The sequence below is a fragment of the Nomascus leucogenys genome, chromosome 15 (genome assembly GCF_006542625.1).
Source record: "Nomascus leucogenys isolate Asia chromosome 15, Asia_NLE_v1, whole genome shotgun sequence".
NCBI lineage: Eukaryota > Metazoa > Chordata > Mammalia > Primates > Hylobatidae > Nomascus > Nomascus leucogenys.
The window spans coordinates 33,607,508-33,631,732 of NC_044395.1; positions in this window are offsets into that span (position 1 = coordinate 33,607,508).

The window sequence follows — 24,225 nt, forward strand, 5'->3', positions numbered from 1 at the left end:
GGACAATTTGGAAGGGCAAAAAATGCCTGCCCAGTCCAAATCAAGTTAAAATATCCCACCACTTTTCCTTATCAAAGGCAACATCTCTTAAGGCCTGAAGCTCATAAAGGATTAGAGGATATTGTTAAACATTTAAAAGCTCAAGACTTAGTAAGGAAATGTGGCAGTCCCTGGAACACCCCAATTCTAGGAGTACAAAAACCAAATGGTCAGTGGAGACTAGTGCAAGATCTTAGACTCATCAATGAGGCAGTAATTCCTCTATATCCAGTTGTACCCAACCCCTATACCCTGCTCTCTCAAATACCAGAGAAAGCAGAATGGTTCATGGTTCTGGACCTCAAGGATGCCTTCTTCTGTATCCCCTGAACTCTGACTCCCAGTTTCTCTTCGCCTTTGAGGATCCCACAGACCACACGTCCCAACTTACGTGGATGGTCTTGCCCCAAGGGTTTAGGGATAGCCCTCATCTGGTCAGGCACTGGCCCAAGATCCAGGCCACTTCTCAAGTCCAGGCACTCTGGTCCTTCAGTATGTGGATGATTTACATTTGGCTACCATTTTGGAAGCTTCGTGCCAGCTACTCTAGATCTCTTGAACTTTCTAGCTAATCAAGGGTACAAGGTATCTAGGTCGAGGGCTCAGCTTTGCTTACAGCAAGTCAAATATCTAGGCCTAATCTTAGCCAGAGGGACCAGGGCCATCAGCAAGGAACAAATACAGCTTATACTGGCTTATCCTCGCCCTAAGACATTAAAACAGTTGCGGGGGTTCCTTGGAATTATCGGCTTTTGCCGACCATGGATCTCCAGATACAGCAAGATAGCCAGGCCCCTCTATACTCTAATCAAGGAAACCCAGAGGGCAAATACTCATCCAGTAGAATCGGAACAAGAGGCAGAAACAGCCTTCAAAACCTTAAAGCAGGTCCTAGTACAAGCTCCAGCTTTAAGCCTTCCTACAGGACAAAACTTCTCTTCATACATCACAGACAGAGCAGGGATAGCTCTTGGAGTCCTTACTCAGACTCGTGGGACAATCCCACAACCAGTGGCATACCTAAGTAAGGAAACTGATGTAGTAGCAAAAGGCTGGCCTCACTGTTTAAGGGTAGTTGCGGCAGTGGCCGTCTTAGTGTCAGAGGCTATCAAGATAATACAAGGAAAGGATTTCACTGTCTGGATTACTCATGATGTAAATGGCATACTAGATGCTAAAGGAAGTATATGGCTATCAGACAACCACCTACTTAGATACCAGCCGCTACTCCTTGAGGGACCAGTGCTTCATGCTTCAAATACGCACATACGTGGCCCTCAATCCTGCCACTTTTCTCCCAGAGGATGGGGAACCAATCGAGCATGACTGCCAACAAATTGTAGTCCAGACTTATGCCGCCCGAGGTGATCTCTTAGAAGTCCCCTTAGCTAATCCTGACCTTAACCTATATACCGATGGAAGTTCATTTGTGGAGAATGGGATATGAAGGGCAGGTTACGCCATAGTTAGTGATGTAACCGCACTTGAAAGTAAGCCTCTTCCCCCAGGGACCAGTGCCCAATTAGCAGAACTAATGGCACTTACCTGAGCCTTAGAACTGGGAAAGGGAAAAAGAATAAATGTGTATACAGATATCAAGTATGCTTATCTAATCCTACATGCCCATGCTGCAATATAAAAAGAAAGGGAGTTCCTAACCTCTGGGGGAACCCCCATTAAATACCACAAGGAAATCATAGAGTTATTGCAGGCAGTGCAAAAACCCAAGGAGGCGACAGTCTTACACTGCCAAAGCCATCAGAAAGGTGAAGGACACAAGGCAGAAGGAAACCGTCAGGCAGATGCTGAGGGCAAAATTGCTGCCAGGCGGAACCGCCCATTAGAAATATCTATGGAAGGACCCTTGGTATGGAACAACCCCCTCCAAGAGATTAAGCCCCACTATTCCCCGACTGAAGCAGAGTGGGGACTTTCACAGGGGCATAGTTTTCTCCCCTTGGGGTGGTTGGTGACAGAAGAAGGAAAAGTACTTATACCTGAAGCCAGCCAGTGGAAAATACTTAAAACCCTCCACCAAACTTCTCATATGAGTATTGAAAACACTAATCAAATGGCCAAATCCCTATTTACAGGGCCAAATCTCCTCTGGACCATCCAACAGGTAGTCAAAGCCTGTGATGTGTGCCAAAAGAATAATCCCTTGGTTTACTGTAAGGCCCCTTTGGGGGAACAAGGAATAGGTCACTATCCCAGAGAGGACTGGCAGTTAGACTTCACCCATATGCCTAAGTCAAAGGGATTTCAATACTTGTTGGTCTGTGTTGATACCTTTACAAATTGGATAGAAGCTTTCCCCTGCAAGACAGAGAAGGCTCAGGAAGTGACTAAAGTCCTAATTCATGAAATAATTCCTAGATTTGGGCTTCCCCAAAGCTTACAGAGTGACAATGGTCTTGCCTTTAAAGCCACGATAACTCAGGGAATTTCCAGGGTGCTAGGGATACAATATCACCTTCGCTGCTCCTGGAGGCCACGATCCTCAAGGAAGGTCAAGAAGGCAAATGAAACACTCAAGAGGCACTTAAGGAAACTAACACAAGAAACTCATCTCCCATGGTCTACTCTTTTGCCCATGGCCCTGTTGAGAATCTGAAATTCTCCTCACAAAATAGGGCTCAGACCATATGAAATGCTGTATGGATGACCTTTTCTCACAAATGACCTCCTACTTGATCAGGAAATGGCCAACTTGGTCAAAGATATAATTTCTTTGGCAAAATATCAAAAAAACCTTAAAAACCTACCTGAAGGATGTCACAGAGAAAAGGGAACAGAGTTGTTTCAACCAGGAGATCTAGTGTTGGTCAAATCTCTCCCCTCTACCTCCTCATCTATGGACCCTTTGTGGGAAGGACCATACTCGGTAATCCTCTCTACTCCCACTGCAGTTAAGCTGGCAGGAGTGGAATCTTGGATTAACCACACCCGAGTTAAACTTTGGATATCCCCTGAGGAACCTGTAGGACCATCAGCTCAGGAGTCCCAAGATCAGCCAGACCAGCCTCGATACACCTGTGAACCGTTGGAGGACTTGCACCTCCTATTTTGGAAGGAAACATCCCAGACTAAAAAGCCTTCTACCACTGATCCTGAGGGAAGACCCCTTCCTCCTTAAAAAAGATAAGTGAAAACAGCATACTAATCATACTCTTTGTGATAGCACTAAATACTCTAGCTCCTGCCAGGACGAAAATCCTAATCACATCAACCTTCTTTCTATCTTCCTTCCTTTTGACAGCAATTTACAACCTACCTCTAACTCAGACTAGATAAAATGATCTCGTTTTCCAGAGCACCCTCTTTACCTTCCTATTTGCTCTTTGCCTTTGTATCCCTCCTGCTTCCTTGGATAACTCATACAATCACCCCTCCCCTTCTACTAGCTCCTAATTACCACTACAAGACTCTCAACTTAACTCACTCTCTGTTAAACCACTCCAATCCTTCCCTGGCAAATGACTGTTGGCTTTGTATCTCTCTATCAACCTCTGCCTATGTTGCCACTCCCATTCCTGCAAAAAACTGGGTCTTTATCAACTAGACCTATCACTCTCGTTATGAAGGAAAAGACCCTTTCTGGCTTCTAAATATGCAATGATTAGCCAACTTCCCCATATCTGATAAGACCAAGAATACCCTAACAGGATGTGCAATCCAACTTTCACGTTTTTACATTTCCACCCTCACCTATTACACAAGCAATGAAAAGCCCATACAAGGCCCTGTAACCATGAATACTATCTTAACTTTCCAAGCCCCTTTATGCATCCAAAGCAACCTGTTATCATGCCTACCCCTGGGGCACCTACTACCGCATCAGTGTAATTACACCCTACGACTTCAAGCCCCAACTGATTATAGTAACTTCCGAGTCACCCAAAGAGCTCCATTCAGATGGCTTGTCTACTTCTCAAGGCCCCCCAAAATCATCACCTCCTCCCTGCTTAACAGTCCAGGTTTTGTAATGGCAAACATACTCCCTGCATGACCATTCACCCCTGGACCCCCTGCAGCAGCACCCCCACCACTAGTGAATGCCTTCTCATCCCATCTTTCAATCACACTCTCGAATGGCCCTAGTGGATACAAAACATTTTTTTCTCCAATGCAAAAATAGAACGCAGGGAGCCACTCAGTTTGCTCCCAACACCCCTTTCCAGCCACTCAATGGAGCTACCTTGGCAAGTACTCTAGGAGCATGGGAAAATGAAAACAACTCACACACCTTTTTATCATACATAACCAGTTCTGTCTACCCAGCCAAGGTATATTCTTCTTATGTGGAACATTGACCTGTATCTGCCTCCGCACTAACTGGACAGGCACCTGCACCTTAGTCTTTCTAAGTCCCAACATTAACATTGCCCCAGGAAATCAGACCTTATCAGTACCCCTCAAAGCTCAAGTCTGTCAGTGCAGAGCCATACAACTAATACCCCTACTTATAGGGTTAGGAATGGCTACTGCTACAGGAACTGGAATAGCTGATTTATCTACTTCATTATCCTACTACCACACACTCTCAAAGGATTTCTCAGACAGTTTGCAAGAAATAACAAAATCTATCCTTGCTTTACAATCCCAAATAGACTCTTTGGCAGCAGTGACTCTCCAAAACCACTGAGGCCTAGACCTCCTCACTGCTGAGAAAAGAGGACTCTGCACTTTCTTAGGGGAAGAGTGTTGTTTTTACACTAACCAGGCAGGGGAGTATGAGATGCTGCCTGGCATTTACAGGAAAAGGCCTCTGAAATCAGACAATGCCTTTCAAACTCTTATGCCAACCTCTGGAGTTGGGCAACATGGCTTCTCCCCTTTTCTATGTCCCGTGACAGCCATCTTGCTGTTACTCACCTTTGGGCCCTGTATTTTTAACCTTCTTGTTGAATTTGTTTCCTCTAGAATCGAAGACATCAAGCTACAGATGGTCTTACAAATGGAACCCCAAATAAGTTCAACTAACAACTTCTACCGAGGACCCCTGGACTGACCCGCTGGCACTTTCACTGGCCTAGAGAGCTCCCCTCTGGAGGACATCCTGCAGGGCCCCTTCATCACCCCTATGCAGCAGGAAGTAGCTAGAGCAGTCATCGGCCAAATTCCCAACAGCAGTTGGGGTGTCCTGTTTAGAGGAGGGATTGAGAGGTGACAGCATGCTGGCAGCCCTCGCTCACTCTTGGCACCTCCTTGGCCTCGGCGCCCACTCTGGCCATGCTTGTGGAGCCCTTCAGCCCACTGCTGCACTGTGGGACCCCCTCTCTGGGCTGGCTGAGGCCAGAGCCAGCTCCCTCTGCTTGCAGGGAGGTGTGGAGGGAGAGGTGCAGGCGGGAACTGGGGCTGCGTGCAGCATTCGCAGGCCAGCACAAGTTCCAGGTGGGCATGGGCTCAGCAGGCCCTGCACTAAGAGTGGCTGGCCGGAGCTGCCAGCCTTGGGCAGTGAGGGGCTTAGCACCTGGGCCAGCAGCTGTGGAGGGTGCGCTGGGTCCCCCAGCAGTGCTGGCACACTGGTGCTGCGCTCAAATTCTTGCCAGGCCTCAGGTGCCTCCCCACAGGGCAGGGGTCAGGACCTGCTGCCCACCATGCCTGAGCCTCCCTGCCCTGCTGTGGGCTCCTGCAAGGCCTGAGCCTCCCCAATGAGCACCGCCCCCTGCTCTGTGGCACCTGGTCCCATCAACCGCCCAAGGGCTGAGGGGTGCAGGCGCCTGGTGCGGGACTGTTGGGCAGCTCTGCCTGTGGCCCTGGTGCAGGATCCACTAGGTGAAGCCAGCTGGGCTCCTGAGTCTAGTGGGGACTTGGAGAACCTCTATGTCTAGCTAAGGGATTGTAAATACACCAATCAGCACTCTGTGTCTGGCTCAAGGTTTGTAAACACACCAATCAGCACTCTGTGTCTAGCTCAAGGTTTGTAAATGTGCCAATCAGCACTCTGTATCTAGCTAATCTAGTGGGGACTTGGAGAACCTTTATGTCTAGCTAAGGGATTGTAAACACACCAATCAGCACCCTGTGTCTAGCTCAAGGTTTGTAAATGCACCAATCAGTGCTCTGTGTCTAGCTAATCTAGTGGGGACTTGGAGAACCTTTGTCTAGCTAAGGGATTGTAAATACACCAGTGAGTACTCTGTGTCTAGCTCAAGGTTTGTAAATGCAACAATTAGCACTCTGTATCTAGCTAATCTAGTGGGGACTTGAAGAACCTTTATGTCTAGCTAAAGGATTGTAAATACATCAATCAGCACTCTGTGTCTAGCTCAAGGTTTGTAAACACACCAATCAGCACCCTGTGCCTAGCTCAAGGTTTGTAAATGCACAAATCAGTGCTCTGTGTCTAGCTAATCTAGTGGGGATTTGGAGAACTTTTGTGTCTAGCTCAGGGATTGTAAACGCACCAATCAGCAGTCTATCAAAATGGACCAACTGGCTCTCTGTAAAACAGACCAATCGGCTCTCTGTAAAACAGACCAATCAGCTCTCTGTAAAATGGACCAATCAGCAGGATGTGGGTGAGGCCAGATAAGGGAATAAAAGCAGGCTGCCTGAGCCAGCAATGGCAACCCACTCGGGTCCCCTTCCACACTGTGGAAGCTTTGTTCTTTCACTCTTTGCAATAAATCTTGCTGCTGTTCACTCTTTGGATCCGCACTGCCTTTATGAGCTGCAACACTCACCACAAAGGTCTGTTGCTTCACTCCTGAGGCCAGCAAGACCACGAACCCAGCAGGAGGAATGAACAACTCCAGATGGGAGGAACAAACAGCTCCAGACACGGCACCTTAAGAGCTGTAACACTCACCACAAAGGTCTGCAGCTTCACTCCTTAAGCCAGCGAGAACACGAATCCACCAGAAAGAAAAAACTCTGAACATGTCTGAACATCAGAAGGAATGAACTCCAGACATACCACCTTTAAGAATGGTAACACTCACCGCGAGGGTCCACAGCTTCATTCTTGAAGTCAGTGAGACCAAGAATGCACCAACCCACCAATTCCGCACACAGTACTTTTTTTTTTTTTTTTTGAGATGGAGTCACCCAGGCTGGAGTGCAGTGGCGCCATCTCAGCTCACTGCAGCCTCCACCTCCCAGGTTCCAGCAATTCTCCTGCCTCAGCCTCCCAGGTAGCTGAGATTACAGGCACATGCCACCACGCCTGGCTAATTTTTTGTATTTTTAGTAGAGACAGGGTTTCACCATGTTGGCCAGGATGGTCTTGAACTCCTGACCTCAGGTGACCTGCCTGCCTTGGCCTCTCAAAGTGCTAGGATGACAGGCGTGAGGCACTGCACCTAGCCCAGATTTTTGTATTATAGATTTGGTTAGTGTTCAGGGCCTATTTGAATAGCCTTCCACCACAATTTGCCTTTACCTTCAAAGGGACACAGTATACCTGTTATTGGCTCAATTTTGCCTCTCCAAAATTCATATGCTGCAGTCTTAACCCTCAGTAAGTGGCATGTGTCTGTATTTGGAAATAGGGCTTTTAAAGAGGTAATTAAGGTAAAATGATGTCACATGGGTGGGCTGAGATCCAATATGATTGGTGTTCTCATAAGAAGAGTTTAGGACACAGACAATACAAAGGTGGAGGATGAGAGCTAAAGAGAGAGGCCTCAGAAGAAACCGAACCTGCTGACATCTTGATCTTGCACTTCTAGCCTCAAAGACACTCAAAAATAATATTTATATATATTGTCTCTATGAGACAAAATGTTCCTAGAATTCTTTATCCAAAAAGTTCCAACCTTGTACAAGGAATTGTTCCTGCCAACAGTGATCAGTCCAGGCAGCCAGACCATTGAATGGCACAAGAATCTATAAAAATGTGCAGATAGAGCTGGATATTGCATAATGACTGTCTTAGTCTGTTTATGCTGCCCTAACAAAATACCTTAGACTGGGTAATTGATAAAGAACAGAAATTTATTTCTTACAGTTCTAGAGGCTGGGAAGTCTAAGATCAAGATACCAGCATTGGTGTCTGATGAGGGCTGCTCTCTGTTTCCAAGATGGCACCCTGTTGCTGTGTCCACCAGAGGGGAGGAACACTGTGTCCTCGTGTGGAGGAGGAGCAGAAAAGCAAGAGAGCACTCCTTTCAACCTCAAACCCTTTTATAAGTGTGCTAATACCACTCATGAGAGCAGAGCCCTCATGACTTAATCACCTCCCAAAGGCTGCATCTCTTAATGCTGTTGCAGTCGGGATTACACTTCAACACGAATTTTGGAGAAGACAGAAACACTCAAACCATAGTAATGAGTGACCAAGGCACTCATTTCACTTCTCAGCCTACACAATGTTGGACTTTCAAATAATGCTTCAAATGGAATTTCACCTCCCTTACTGGCTTCAGGCTACAGGCCTTACAGGGTACCATAATGGCTTATTTAAGTTTGAATTCCATTAAATTAAACATGATGCATTTCAGTCATCAGTCATGTATCAGGATTTAATTGTAATAAAGAATGTGACTCCATTTATTTTTAACATTTTGCTGCTGACAACTTTTAAGCCTCACCCTCTGTTTTCCCCTTCTGCCACATTTCTGAGCAAGCTGAATAAGAAAGCTCAGGTTTTTCTTCCCTTGGCACCTATGGAAAGTTTAAAACCTCACATAGGAACACTGACCCAGCCCCACCACTAATCACCATGAAAACTTCAAGCCAGTTTCCTTTTCTGACCCTCGCAAGCCATTTTTGGAATGCTTGGGAGCCTCCCTGCTTTCCCCAGCAAATCTTATTGTATGAGTAATAAACTTTTTCATACCCTGTTGGGTGTGTGTGTGTGTTCACCAATCTTGACATTTGAACCAAGTTTTGTATGGAGGTCCATCCTACATTTTCAGAGTGGCTAGACAACTCATTAAATGAGAATCCTCTTGTTTAAAACCATCAACAAGTGAATAAAGTATTAAGCAGTATTCTAGAACACTTTACTATTACTCTCTCCTCCCAATTAACATGTTTTTCTTTAGTTCTGTTTCCTTTTTAACCTATAAATAAGATAGCACTATTTTTAGTATCTTATAAAGACAATGTTTACCTACATGTTTACCAACATATTTGAGCACCATTTCTTTTTTCTGTCTCCTACCTGCTGTCTATAGTCATTTTCTTTATTTATTTCAGCAGTTCTTTTATCTTACACATTTCACTGTTGTCACCTCTTCATAGATGATCTGCCTGGCCTTTATGCCTGCTTTTATGAACTTCTCCTTGGTTTTATGCTGTTTCATCACAAAGTGTGAAGGTGTATTTTTTTCCTAATTTATCCTGCATGGTATTTGCGTTGCTTCCCTCTGTGTGCATTCATATTTTTCATTTATTTTTAGCTATTATTTCTGCAAATGTTCACTCTTTTAAATTTCCTCTATTCTGACTTAGTAGCAGTTCCTTTGCCTTATATTGAATCTTATTCTTTCCTTCATATTTCTAAAACTTTCTTCTATATTTTTGTCTTCTCTATGTACTATATTCTAAGTGATTTATTTTGACTTATCCTCCAGTTCACATCTTTCTTCAGCTGTGTCTGATCTGCTATTTAATACTGATTTTTTAAACAATTTTATTTTTTATACCTAAAATTTCTTTTTTTTTTTTTTCAAAATAATCCTAGTAATTTCTTGAGGTCTCTGCTTTTGCATTTTAGATTCTGTTTTTTTATATTTTTAGGCACTTCATTTTTAGTTATATTGTGTTCTCTGTTTGTTAGTTTCAATATCCACAACCCTTGGGGAAATCTCTCTTGTTTTTGCTAAATTTCAGTCATAAAGTCATCTCTTTTGTGGTTTTGTTGATCTTTATTTTGAACTAAATTTGCTTGAGCTTAATCTATGAAGATCTTACAGTCTAAATAGAAGTTGCTATCTTCCAGAGAGGATTTGCACCACTTCTACTAAAAGCCAGGAGTTGCTGTCAATCTGGAATCACTTGAGTTCAGTTTAACGATTTCACACTGCAACCAACAGACGACACTGTCTCTTCTTTCTTCGCTAATATCAGCACTTTTTTTTTTTTAGGCAACTTCACTTTTCCAGCTTGTTCTGCAGTTACCGCTCAGTGGTCCTACTCTAGCCTAAACTCACGTGTCAATTTGCATAATATGTGTTTATTTAGGAGGTGATTCTTAGAGATTTTCTTAACTCCCTTGAGTCTAGCAATGCATTAGAAAAATGCAGGTTTTATTTAGGATCTAGTTAATTTGTAGCAGGAATGCCTTCAGAATTAACCTTACTTCTAGAAGCAGAAATTTAAAGATCAGAATTTCAGATCATTGAACCAGAGATATTCAGGAGTAGGAGTAAGACGTGCTTCTTAACTTACACTCCAGAAGCAATTGCCTCCTCAGTCTATACATCACAGGGACAGGCCTCTCATACATTCAAGTGGAAATAGAAGATTCATCATTACATATCTTTTCTAGATTGCATTTCTTGCATTGTCTTGAATTATATTTTTATTTAAAATATTTCATTTTTAAAGTGATTTTGAGGCCGGGCGCGGTGGCTCATGCCTGTAATCCCAGCACTTTGGGAGGCCAAGGCGGGTGGATCATGAGGTCAGGAGATTGAGACCATCCTGGCTAATATGGTGAAACCCCGTTTCTACTAAAAATACAAAAAATTAGCCAGGCATGATGGCAGACACCTGTAGACCCAGATACTCAGGAGGCTGAGGCAGGAGAATGGCATGAACCCGGGAGGTGGAGCTTGCAGTGAGTTGAGATCGCACCACTGCACTCCAGCCTGGGTGACAGAGCAAGACTCCGTCTAAAAAAAAAAGAAAAAAACAAAAAAAAAAAACGGATTTTGATTCTCTTTTGTTTGTTCATTTTATTTTATTTTGCTTTTTGTTTCATTTTAGGGCATTTAGTACTAGTTTTCAAAAAGTCTTGTTATACTGGGAATAATTGCTAAAGAGATACCTCCCCAAACTGTTTGTGTTCTCATTATAATAAACTAAAAAGAAAAGTTAAACTCTTTGTCTGGTTTTGTCAATCTGGAGAGTTGATTTATACCTTGAAGAAGATTAGTTTTGACTCAGCATTTAGTAACTACTAAATTTTCATTTAACAGTACATCTTTCCTGAGCTACAATTTCCAACTGGTATAATTATTGTACAGAATTTTGAGTAGCTGTATGCCACCTCAGTCGCTTATCATATAACTAATAAGTTATAATTATAGCAACAAAACACTTTGAAAAGCAAAATTAGTTTAGTGGCAATTAAATTCAAAAATCCATTCAAAGAAAGCTAAGTAATAACTGTAATTGAGTCATATGTAAAATGAAAAAGCTTCAAAACATAATGTTTTAAAACATCTTGTAGAAAAGTGACACAGCATCTTTGATTTTCTTGTTATGTTGCTCTTTAGCTATAAAGATAAAAAATTGGAGCAAGATGATTGACGAGAGATGCTGAGCATGCATCTCTGTGACAAGAAAGGACCAAGCCAACAACAAATAAACAGCTAAGATTTGACTGGAGTGTCAAAGGGAGAGGACTGGAGTGCAGTAGGGGAGTGGAGATACACTTGCAGTGACTGGAATTCCAGGAGGTCATCACCTCTGTTGTGTTGTCTCCACCACTTGGACCAGATTGGCTCAGAGTTAGGAGAGACTTCCAGTTGCAGGAAAAAGGTAAGCAGATGATCCCACCACTCTCCAGTGCCACTGAAAACACCTACTATTCTTACTACAGGAGAAGCTCCATAGTACTCAACAAGCCTTGAGCCCACGTTGGAAGGCTGCTGGGAATTCATGCAGATGCATTGCCTCAGACTGGGCACGCAAGGTGTACACCATCTCCCCCTCACCAACCCCTGTGAGACAAGCTGCTGCAGCATAGTGCCATCTTGAGACCAGAGCCACCTCTGGAGTGCACCCTCCTCTGGGAGCCAGTAGCCACTATACTTCTTCAGTACTGTAACTCCATTTTCATTATGCCAAGCCCATACTGATGGCTAAATGCCACAACCAGCTGTGAGAAGCCTGGGTCCAGGATCAGCTATGATTTGGCTGAGTTGATGTCTGTTCCCCAACCTAGCAGCTGTGCACCCACATCCTAGACTTAAGAAATAACCCTGTGGGTCATACCCAGCAGAAATGTCCCTAGACCAGCCAAAAAGCCATATGACCACATCCTGAGCCTGAGAAACACCCGTGTGGGCCACCCCAAGCATACATATCCCCAGGTCAACTGGGCAGTCATGCAGCTGTGTCCTGGGCCTGAGAAACAGCCCCATGGGTCACCCCAAGCAGATATGTGCCATACTGGGCCAGCCCAGTAGCTATGTGCCCACATAGCAGGACTAAAAAACAGCCTGTCAGGATGCCTCTGGTAAGCATATCGCCAAGCCAGCCAAGTAGCCTTGTGCCCCATCCCAGGCCTGAGAAACAATCTTGTGAGCTGCCTCTGACAAACACATTCCCAAACCAACCAAGCAACCACATGCCCATGCTCCTGGCCAGAGTAACAGCCCCATGGCCCCAACCCCAGTGAGCCAGACATGAAGTCAGCCAAACCACCATGTGTGTAAAAATGACCCTGACCTGAGAAATAGCCTGGCAAGCTGGAGAGCCACACCACAAATTCTGTCAGTCTAAGCTGATGATAAACTTGCAAATGCTACCAGTATGGATTACAGCTAAAGAAACTACATGGAGAGTTACACTACTGCATCTAGAACCAAGGCCAATATACTCCATCAAACCAACACACCAAGGCTCATTTATACAAATAGCTCTTTCTATATGAAACCTATTCAATGAAAGAGAAAAGTCAACTTTTCCAGTACATGCATAGACGTCAACACAGGGACACATCAACCATGAACAAGCAAGAAAACATGTCACCTCCAAAGGAAAACAATAATTCTCCAGAAACAGATCCCAATCATAAAGAAATATATGAAACACCAGAAAAAGAAATCAAAAGAATATTCTTAAGGAAACTCAGTGAGATAAACTAGAATATAATAGATAATTCAACAAAATCAGAAAAGCAATTCATGATTTCAATGATAAATTCAACAGTTAGATATAAAAAACAACCAAATAGAAATCCTAGAGCTGAAGAACTCAATGAATGAAATAAAAAAAAAAATTAAGAGCTTCAACAAAGACTAGACCAAGCAGAAGAACTTCTGAACTTGAAGACAAGTCTTTTAAAATAGCAAAGGCAGACAAGAAAAGAAAGAGAAAAAGCCTAAAGGATTTATGAGACAAAATTAAGCAAACACATTTTTGTATTATGGGCATTCCAGAAGGAGAAGAGAAAACAAAAAGTGAGGAAAATATATTTAATAAAATAATAGCAGAAAATTTCCCAAATACTGGGAAAGAGGTTGACATCCAGCTCTGGGAAGCTCAAATAACCCCAAATAGATTCAACTCAAACAGGTTCTCTCCAAGGCACATTGTAATCAAATTGTCAAAAGGCAAAGACAAAGGAATAATTATAGAAGCAGTAAGAGAAAAACAGTAAGTCAATATAAGTGAATCCCCATTAGAATAACAGCAGATTTCTCATCCAAAACCTCATAGGTGAGGAAATAAGATGATATATTCAAAGTACCAGAAAAAAAACCCTGTCTGCCAAGAATATTATACTCAGCCAAGCTATCATTAAGAAATGAAGGATAAACAAAATCTTTTACAGACAAGCAACAACTAAGAAAATTTATCACCACTAGGCCAGCCTTACAAGAAGTGCTCAAGGAAACTTTACATCTGGAAGAGAAAAAATAATAATTGCCATCATAAAAACATGCAAAACTATAAAGCTCACAGGTAGAAGAAGGAACCAAAAGTTACCACTACAGACAACCACCCAATCACAAAAATAAACAATAAGAGAGGAAGTAAGGAACAAATGATATGTTAAAAAAAAAGTCAATAAAATGGCAGGAGTAAGTCCTCACCTATTAATAATAACCTTGAATGTAAATTAATTAAATTCCCTATTTAAAAGGTATAGATTGACTGAATAAGAAAAAAAAAGACCCAACTATATGCTGCCTATAAGAAACTCAAACCACCTGTAAAGACATGCATAGGCTAAAAGTGAAGGGATGGCAAAAGATATTCACGCAAATGGAAACCAAAAGTGGGCAAGAGTTCTATACTTATAACAGACAAAACAGACCTGAAATTAAAATCTGTAAAAAGAGAAAAAGAAGGACATTACATAATAATAAATGGATCAATTCAGCAAGAAAAATATAACAATTGCAAATATATATGCACTGAATACCAAAGTACCCAGACATATGCAGGAAATATTATTAGATTAAAATGAAGAGATAGACCCAATAGAATAACAGTTAAGGACTTCAACACCCTACTGTCAGCATTAGACAGACCATCTAGATAGAAAATCAACAAAGAAACATATTTAGGCTGCACCATAACCAAATGGACCTAACAGACATTTACAGAACATTTCACTCAACTACAGAATACACATTCTTTTTTTTTTTTTGCTTGTAAATTGTGCTTTAGTTTCTGCAATCAGATATGATGCAGTGAGACACAAGTATAAACTTTCATTGTGCATCCAGAAAATAAAAAGCACATGTATACAGGTTTAGCTCAACAGCCTATTCCCTTATAAAGAAAAAAAAGTTTTGAAAAACAAAGTAAATGGTCTCATTTCAGCTTTCACTGTTAAGCATAATCCACGTCCCAATCTCAGATAAAAATTTCACAATATATAAACCCATTGATAATTCTGTACACAAATACACGTTATGGAAATCTGATTTCAAATATAAATACAATAATTGTCATGACCTGACACATTAAAACAGCTTATTTTTTATTGTAATTTAAAAAAAAAAACATAGAAAAGTATTTCAATGAACATTCAACTGCTACAACAAAGGCCATGACCTTGTGCCTTTAAACCATACTTTGTAGAGTGTAAAGCATCACACCGGGCATTTTTGGAATGAAAATTATGAAGCCTGAAGAGGCTACCATATACATATTCATGTTATAATGTGGTAACAAAAATAGCTCCATAGTATATTTGGGAGGCAATGGGGCAGAGAAGGAAGTGGAGGTTAGTGCTAATTTAAGAAGGCCTATAGAATGTATTTGAAGGTAGCTAAGGAACTAGTTAGTGTATTTTAAAATCCCTATTGCAAGCCTAACACTGGCCTCACTAGTAACTCTTAAGGCAGTCAAGGCAGAACATGTGTTTAGCACCCAGATGCACGAATCCTGCCCTCCCCTCAATGTTTGTTGTTACGGGAAGTCAGGGACCCCAAACAGAGGGACCAGCTGGAGCCACAGAAGAGGAACATAAATTGTGAAGATTTCATCTTAATATGGACATTTATCAGTTCTCAAATAATACTTTTAAAACTTCTTATGCCTGTCTCTACTTTAATCTCTTAATCCTGTTATCTTCGTAAGCTGAGGATATACATCACCTCAGGACCACTGTGATAATTGTGTTAACTGTAGAAATTGATTGTAAAACACGTGTTTGAACAATATGAAATCAGTGCACCTTGAAAAAGAACAGAATAATAGTGATTTTATGGAATAAGGGAAGACAACCATAAGGTCTGATTGCCTGTGGAGTAGGGCAAAAGGCGCCATATTGGTCTTCTTGCAGAGAGCTTATAAATGGACGTGCAAGTAGGAAACATATTGCTAAATTCTTTCCCTAGCAAGGAATGTGAATATTAATACCCCGGGAAAAGAATGCATTCCTGGGGGGAGGTCTATAAACAGCGCTCTGGGAATGTCCGTCTTGTGCACTGTCGTTGCACAGGATTGGGACAATAACCACCAGTATGCTTCTGCCTCTTCTGCTCCTCCAATGGCCCTTTCTCACACTCTCATACCGGTCTGACCTCCTCAACCTCAGTTTCCTTTATCTACACATACTTTTCCTGTCACTTCTATGCTGACTTCGTCTCATGTGCCTGTTCTTGAAACTTCTATGCAATGCTTATTATGCCAGAACAAAGAAACAAGTGGATTAGAGGTGTGGGCTTATGCGGTTGTGCTGGAACCTCCCAATGCTCAAGGGGTACAAGTGCATTGATATGCGCCACTCAATCTTATCTTTTTAAAAGAATTCAAGGATGCTTGTACTCAGTATGGTCCTACTTCTCCATATGTTAAAATGGTATTACAGATTCTTTGTACAGAGGTCATTTTGCTTCCTTTAGATTGGGGCCTTTTGGCAAAAGCTGTTCTAACTCCATCTCAGCATTTATAATTCCATACATCGTGGTCTGAGGAGACCCATCTGCAGGCTCAGCTAAATCGGGCTGATGGCATTCCAATTACTCAGGCTCAGTTCACAGGCTCTGATAATTACTCTGACACTACCACCCAATTAGGTTTTGATGCTCTCACCATGGAACGAGTAACAAAGGTGTGTATGAGAGCTTGGGATAAATTACGCGCCCTGGGCCAAGCTCCTGTTTCTTTTACTACTGTTAAACAGGGTCACAATGAATTATATCCTGATTTTTTGGCTAAATTACAAGATGCTGTTGAAAAATCTGTCTCTGATGAGTGCGCTCAAGGCATTCTCCTTCGTATGTTAGCTTTTGAGAATGTGAACCATGAGTGTAAAATGGCCATGCATTCCGTCCAATGACAAAATTTACCTGATCACAAGGTGTTGCCTGCATATATTAAAGCTTGTGAAGGCATTGGATCAGAGACTCACAAAGCTATTCTGTGGACACAGGCCATGAAGGATGGCAATCAAACTGGCTCGACTGATTCTTTTCTTGGAGCCTGCTATAATGGTGGTCAACTTGGTCATACTCAAAAAAATTGCACTGTTAAAAACTTAAAAGTGGCCAAGCCAGCTCAACAAACATGGCCAAATGCTCCTGCTACTCTTTGCTCTCGTTGTCATAAAAGTAAACATTGGGCAAGTACTTGCCACTCTAAGACTGATATAGATGGAAATCCCTTGCCACAGAACCAGGGAAATGAGAAGCAGGGCCAGTCCCAGGCCCCAATATCAAATGGGACACCTCAGACTCAGACCGATGTTGCATTTCCACGTCAAGCAGTCCCAACACAGGCCCCAGCACAAACAAATTTACCTACAGCCAACCCAGATGGGTCCCAGCCTCTTCTTCTGTCCCAGTACAAGGCTTGTCCACCTCCACAGTAGTGGGTGGGGCGGTCGATCTCTGTAGTTCCATTCATCTAAATTTACTACCTAATTCTTTGCCTTTAATTGTCCCCATGGGGGTCACCAGCCCTTTACCTCAAGGTTCAGTGGACCTGGTGTTAGGTAGGGCATCCACTACTACTAAAGGTATCACAGTTCATACTAGTCTCATTAATTCTGATTCCTCTGACGAGATTAAACTTATGGTGTCTACCAAGGTTCCTGTCTCCATTCTGGCCGGTGAGTCAATTACTCAATTACTTTTACTACTTAATATTGTTTTAAACAATGGAGATAAGACATGGGGACCTGGGATGGGCTCTGGCAGTGAAAAAGCCACTTATTGGATTAATGTAATTTCTAAACAATGGCCTACCTGCACCATACACATTCAAGGAAAAAAGTTTGAGGGCCTAGTAGATACTGGGGCTGATGTTCCTATTATTTCCTCTAATTTATGGCCTTCCTCCTGGCTTAAACATCCCACTAACATGGGACTAGTAGGGGTTGGAAAAGCTGATGAAGTTCACCAGAGCACATTTATCTTGCCTTGCACTGGCCCTGATGGTCGAAAGGGTACAATTCAGCCTCATATCGTGCCAATCCCCATTAATCTTTGGAGTAGAGATTTGCTGGCACAATGGGGGGCTGAAATTAATATTCCACATAACTCTTATAGTGCTCCCAGTCAACATATAATGGAAAACATGGGGTTTGTTCCTGGACTCAGTCTTGGTCCAAAACATGAAGGAATTATTAAACCTCTTCAAATTACTGTAAAAGAAGACAGGGCTGGTTTAGGTTATCCTTTTTAACAATGGCCACTGCTACACCTCCGAATCCTGTTCCTCTACAATGGAAATCTGAAACACCTGTTTGGACTGAGCAGCGGCCGCTCTCTAAAGAAAAACTGGAGGTTTTAACTCAATTAGTTTCTGAACAGTTACAACTTGGAAATGTGGAACCTTCTTTCCCCCTGGAATTCTCCTGTGTTTCTAGTGAAAAAGAAATCAGGCAAGTGAAGGATGGTAACTGATTTAAGGGCCATTAATGCTGTAATTAAACCTATGGGAGCCATCCAACCCGGCATGCCTGCCCCTGCTTTAATACCTAAGAATTGGCCTCTCATAGTTATTGATCTTAAAGACTGTTTCTTTCATATTGCTTTACATAAATCAGATTGTGAAAAAATTTGCTTCTACTGTACCATCTATCAATAATCAGGAGACTGCAACTTGTTAACAATGGAAAGTACTCCCTCAGGGAATGCTGAATAGCCCTACCATCTGCCAGCTTTGTGTTGGACAGGTGCTTTCACCAGTTTGAGCTCAATTTCCCCAGGCCTATATTCTTCATTATATTGATGATATATTAACTGCTGCCCCCACTGATAAAGAATTAATTGACTGTTATCAATTTCTGAGCCACTGTATTACAGAGGCTGGATTACACATCACTCAGGATAAAATTCAACAGACCACTCTTGTTCAATATTTAGGACTGGTGGTCGATAAAGAATGTATTCAACCTCAAAAGGTTCAGATTAGGAGAGATTCTTTAAAAACCTTAAATGATTTCCAAAAACTTTCAGGTAACATTAATTATTGAAGACCTACTTTAGGCATTCCAACATATGCACTGCCTAACTTGTTTTCTATGCTGTGCGGAGATTCCAATCTCCGCAGTCCCAGGGTTTTGACCCCTGAGGCTTCACTGGAACTGGAATTCATGGAGGAAAGAATCCAAACTGCCCAGTTGTCTAGAGTACAGCCGTCTCAGCCTTTTCAGCTTCTGGTTTTCACTTCACTGAACTCCCCTACTGGGCTAATAGTTCAACATAATGATTTAGTGGAGTGTGTTTTCTTCCTCATTCTGAGTCAAAAACTTTGTCTGTTTATCTGGACCAAATGGCCACCCTAATTGGACAAGCTCAGTGTAGAATACTTAAAGTTTTCAGATTTGATCCAAGTTTAATTGTGGTTCCTTTAAATCAGCTCAAAGTCCAAGTCGCTTTTCAACATTCCATACTGTGGCAAATTCACTTGACTGATTTTATCAGTGTTATTGACAATCATTATCCAAAAAACAAATTGTTTGATTTTATAAAAATGACTTTTTGGGTGGTCCCTCGATTGACCAAATATCAGCCCATTCCTGAGGCCATTACAGTGTTCACTGATGGCTCCAGTAATGGAAATGCTGGTTATGTGGGTCCTACAGACAAGCTTATTTCTACTCCTTATACCTCTGCTCAAAAGGCAGAGTTAATTGCTGTAATTACTACCTTACAGGATTTCTCCAAACCTTTAAATATTGTCTCTGATTCTGCTTATGTTTTACATGCCACTAAAAATATAGAAACTGCTACTATCAAACATACTGATAATTCTGAATTGGCTTCTTTATTTTCAAGGTTACAACAGGTGGTTCACCAATGTAGACACCCTTTCTGTATCACACATATTAGATCTCATAACACTGTACCAGGACCCATGTCTGCTGGAAACTGTAAGGTCGATTGTTTGGTCTCTTTTGCAATCCAAGAGGCTCAGGAGTTCCATAATCTCACTCATGTCAATGCGGCTGGATTAAAAGATAAATTTGCACTCACCTAGAAGGAGGCTAAGCTTATTGTCCACTGCTGCCCTCGGTGACAAATTTTTGTACTTCCAAATCAGGAACCTGGCATTAACTCCAGAGGCCTAACTCCTAATGATTTATGGCAAATGGATGAGTCATATTAGCTCCTTTGGCAGACTTTCATATGTATATGTTTCTGTAGACACCTTTTCAGGTATTATTTGGGCTACTTGCCAAACAGGGGAAGGCACGGCCCATGTTAAAAGACATCTGTATTCTTGCTTTGCAGTTATGGGGCTTCCATATCAGATAAAGACAGACAATGCCTCTGGATATGTCAGTAAGGCTTTGATTTATTTATGCAACAATGGGGAATTTCCCATATTACTGGAATCCCTTACAATCCTCAGGGACAGGCTGTGGTGGTACAGGCCAATTGCACTTTAAAAACTCAATTGTCCAAACAGTCTGAGCAACAAAAGCATAATTTAACCACTCCCCACCCCCAATTACATTTAGCATTGTTTACTTTAAACTTTCTAAGTGTTCCTAAAGACAATACTCTGACTGCAGCTGAACATCATTATACAGGCAAAAAATTGTCCCTAAATGAAGGCAAGCCAGTGTTATGGGAAAACTCCCAGACCAATACCTGGGAACCTGGAACAATTATAACGTGGGGAAGAGGGTATGTTTGTGTTTCACCAGGAGATCATCAATCCCCTGTCTGGGTGCCCACTAGGAGACTTAAACTTCGTGTGAATACTGACAATGAAAACCACAGGGAAGAGACATCCACGTTAGAGACCACCCTCATACCTGATGAGATCTGTGCCGACTCCTCAGAAACTGACATGCCAAATCAAAATGGGTCTGGTTCAATCCTCCCTAATGGCAACGGAGACCCCTCTAACTAATTCCACTTCTCCTAATTCCCTTTCTTTTTTTCCTTATGAACCTAAAAATCTCACCATTTCTATTAGCCTGAAAATAACATCCCCCTCTTCTCTTCCTCCTTCAGCACTGGATCTCGCTTACAATAGGTTTTATTTAATAATTCTCCTCTTTATACTTTCTGTCTCACCAGTTTCCCCTCAAACTGATTTATCTGCTACACAAAATTATTCTTATTGGGCTTATGTGCCTTTTCCTCCACTTATTTGACTTCTCGCCTGGATGGATGCTCCTGTGGAAATCTATACTAACGATAGTGTGTAGATGCCTGGAGCTACAGATGACCATTGCCCCACTCAACCAGAAGGCGGCACTACATTTAATGTTACTATGGGTTATAAATACCCTCCTCTGTGCCTTGTGGACATGCACCTGGTAGTATCCATCTAGAAACTCAAGTCTGGGCTGCTTACCTTTTGGAGAGATCAGCCAGAGGGGAAGAGGGACATTTGGTCTCTGGCCTCTCCCTTTCTCCTTTAAGACAAATGAAAGGGGGAGTAATAAGAGATACCCCATACTTTCAATACAAACCTGTAGGAAAGCCATGTCCTAAAAATTTTGAGGGCCCATCTAAAACTTTAATTTGGGAAGACTGTGTTAACTCACATGCAGTAGTATTAAAAAATGACTCATATGGTTTAGTAATAGATTGGGCACCAAAGGCCTATTTAAAAAACAATTGCTCCTCTGGCAGAAGGGAATGCCTGGAGGCTACTTATTTTATTTCTTATTGGGAGGATGAGGATCATCATCCTACTTTGCATAGGAGGTTCATTTCATTTTTTCCCTTGAAATAGGAAGATAGGGGCATTACTCCCCTGAGGCCTCATATGATATTCCCCATTCTGAGTCCAGAACACCCAGAACTTTGGAAATTGGTTATTGCCATGTCTGGACTGTGAGTATGAGAAGGGGAAACTTTTCTGTCTGTTGTCCCCACTACTGCCCCTCACATCCATGATTCTGAACCCCATGATAAAAATCCCCTTTGAACCCTCTTCCTCTTTTTGATGCCAATCCTCTTTTATGGGACTCTGATTGGTATTATGATAATTCTTCTCGACCCAGGTATGCCCCTCTACCTCTTTGGCATCCCTGGGCACCTCAGATTGCTTCTTTATGGCAGAGAACGTCAGGCATTGCCACCACCGCTCCTCCCCCTCAGTATCAACATAAATTCAAATATTCTGCTTTGTTTACCTCCAGCCTGACTATTCCTATACAGAGTTGTGTTAAGCCTCCTTACATGCTGTTAGTGGGAAATATCAAAATTTGGATGAACAATCAAACTATCCAATGCATTAACTGTCATTTATACACTTGTGTTAACTCCCGTTTTGACTTCAGGAGAAGTGTAATGTTGGTTCAAACTCGAGGGAATCTGGATACCAGTAACTTTACCGAGACCTTGGGAATCTTCCCCATCAGTACATTTAATTAATGAAGTGTTACAACGAATTCTCAAAAGATCTAAGAGATTTGTTTTCACTTTAATCGCTGTGATCATGGGCCTAATTACAGTCACTGCACTAGCCACCACTGCCGGAGTGGCATTACACCAATATATTCAAACGGCTCATTTTGTTAATGATTGGCAAGCCAATTCCACCCAAATATGGAATTCTCAACAGGACATTGATCACAAATTAGCTAATCAAATTAATGATTTAAGACAGTCTGGTATTTGGCTTGGAGATTGGCTAATGAGTCTTGAACATTGCATGCAAATGCAGTGCAATTGGAATACTTCTGATTTCTGTATCACACCATATTCCTACAATGAGACTGATCATTCATGGGAAATGGTCAAAGGACACCTTCTGGGTAGGGAAGATAATTTATCTTTGGACATAACTAAATCAAAGAAACAAATTTTTGAAGTCTCTCAAGCTCATTTATCCATTGTGCCTGGAGCTGAGGCGTTAGATCAGGTGGCAGAAAGTCTTTCTGGACTAAACCCCACGACTTGGATTAAGTCTATTGGGGGCTCCACTGTAGTAAATTTTGGAATCATGTTTCTCTGTTTAATCGGCTTGTTTTTAGTGTGCCGGACCGGTCAAAGAATCCTGCATCAAAACTGAGAGAATGAACAAGCCTTCATCACCATGGCACATTTATATAAAAAGAAAGGGAGACATGTTATGGGAAGTCAGGGACCCCAAGGGGAGGGACCAGTTGGAGCCGCGGCAGAGGAACATAAATTGTGAAGATTTCATCTTAATATGGACATTCATCAGTTCTCAAATAATACTTCTATAATTTCTTATGCCTGTTTTAACCCCTTAATCCTGCTATCTTCATAAGCTGAGGATGTACGTCACCTCAGGACCACTGTGATAATTGTGTCAACTGTAGAAATTGACTGTGAAACATGTGTGTTTGAACAATATGAAATCAGTGCACCTTGAAAAAGAGCAGAATAATAGTGATTTTTATGGAATAATGGAAGACAACCATAAGGTCTGACTGCCTGCAGGGTCAGGCAAAAAGAGCCATATTTTTCTTCTTGCAGAGAGCCTATAAATGGACGGGCAAGTAGGAAACATGTTGCCAAATTCTTTTCCTAGCAAGGAATGTGAATATTAATACCCTGGAAAAAGAATGTGTTCCTGTGGGGAGGACTATAAATGGCCGCTCTGGGAATGTCTGTCTTGTGCAGTTGAGATAAGGACTGAGATAAGCCCTGGTCTCCTGCAGAACCCTCAGGCTTACTAGGGATGGGAAAACTCAACCCTGGTATATTTGTGGTCAGACCTGTTCTACGCTTTCAAACCCTATTTTCTATTGTTTAAGATGTTTATCAAGACAATAAGTTCACTGTTGAACATAGACCCTTATCAGTGGTTCTGCTTTTGCCCTTTGCCCTGTGATCTTTGTTAGACCCTTATCAGTGGTTCTGCTTTTGCCCTTTGCCCTGTTCCCTCAGAAGCATGTGATCTTTGTTAGACCCTTATCAGTGGTTCTGCTTTTTGCTCTTTGAAGCATGCAGTCTTTGTACCTACTCTCTGTTCTTACACCCCCTCCCCTTTTGAAACACTTTCTAAAAACTTGCTGGTCTGAGACTCAGGTGGGCATCACTGTCCTACTGATATGTGATGTCACCCTTGGCAGCCCAGCTGTAAAATTCCTCTCTTTGTACTGTCTCTCTTTATTTCTCAGCTGGCCAACACTTACGGAAAATAGAAAGAACCTACATTGAAATATTGGGGGCAGGTTCCCCCAGTACTTTGTTCCTATTAACAGACCAACCTGGCTTCTGCATTAATACAGAGTGGGGAGAACAGCAAAACAATTCATTGTATGCACCAAAGCCAATTCAGTGCAAACCTAGAAACTCCTCTGTGTTAACAGTTTCAAGTTTTCTTGTTTTTTGAGATGAGGTCTTGCTCCATCACCCAGGCTGGAGTGCAGTGGCACAATCTTGGCTCACTGCAACCTCTGCCTCCTGGGCTCAAGGGATCCTCCCACCTCAGCCTCCC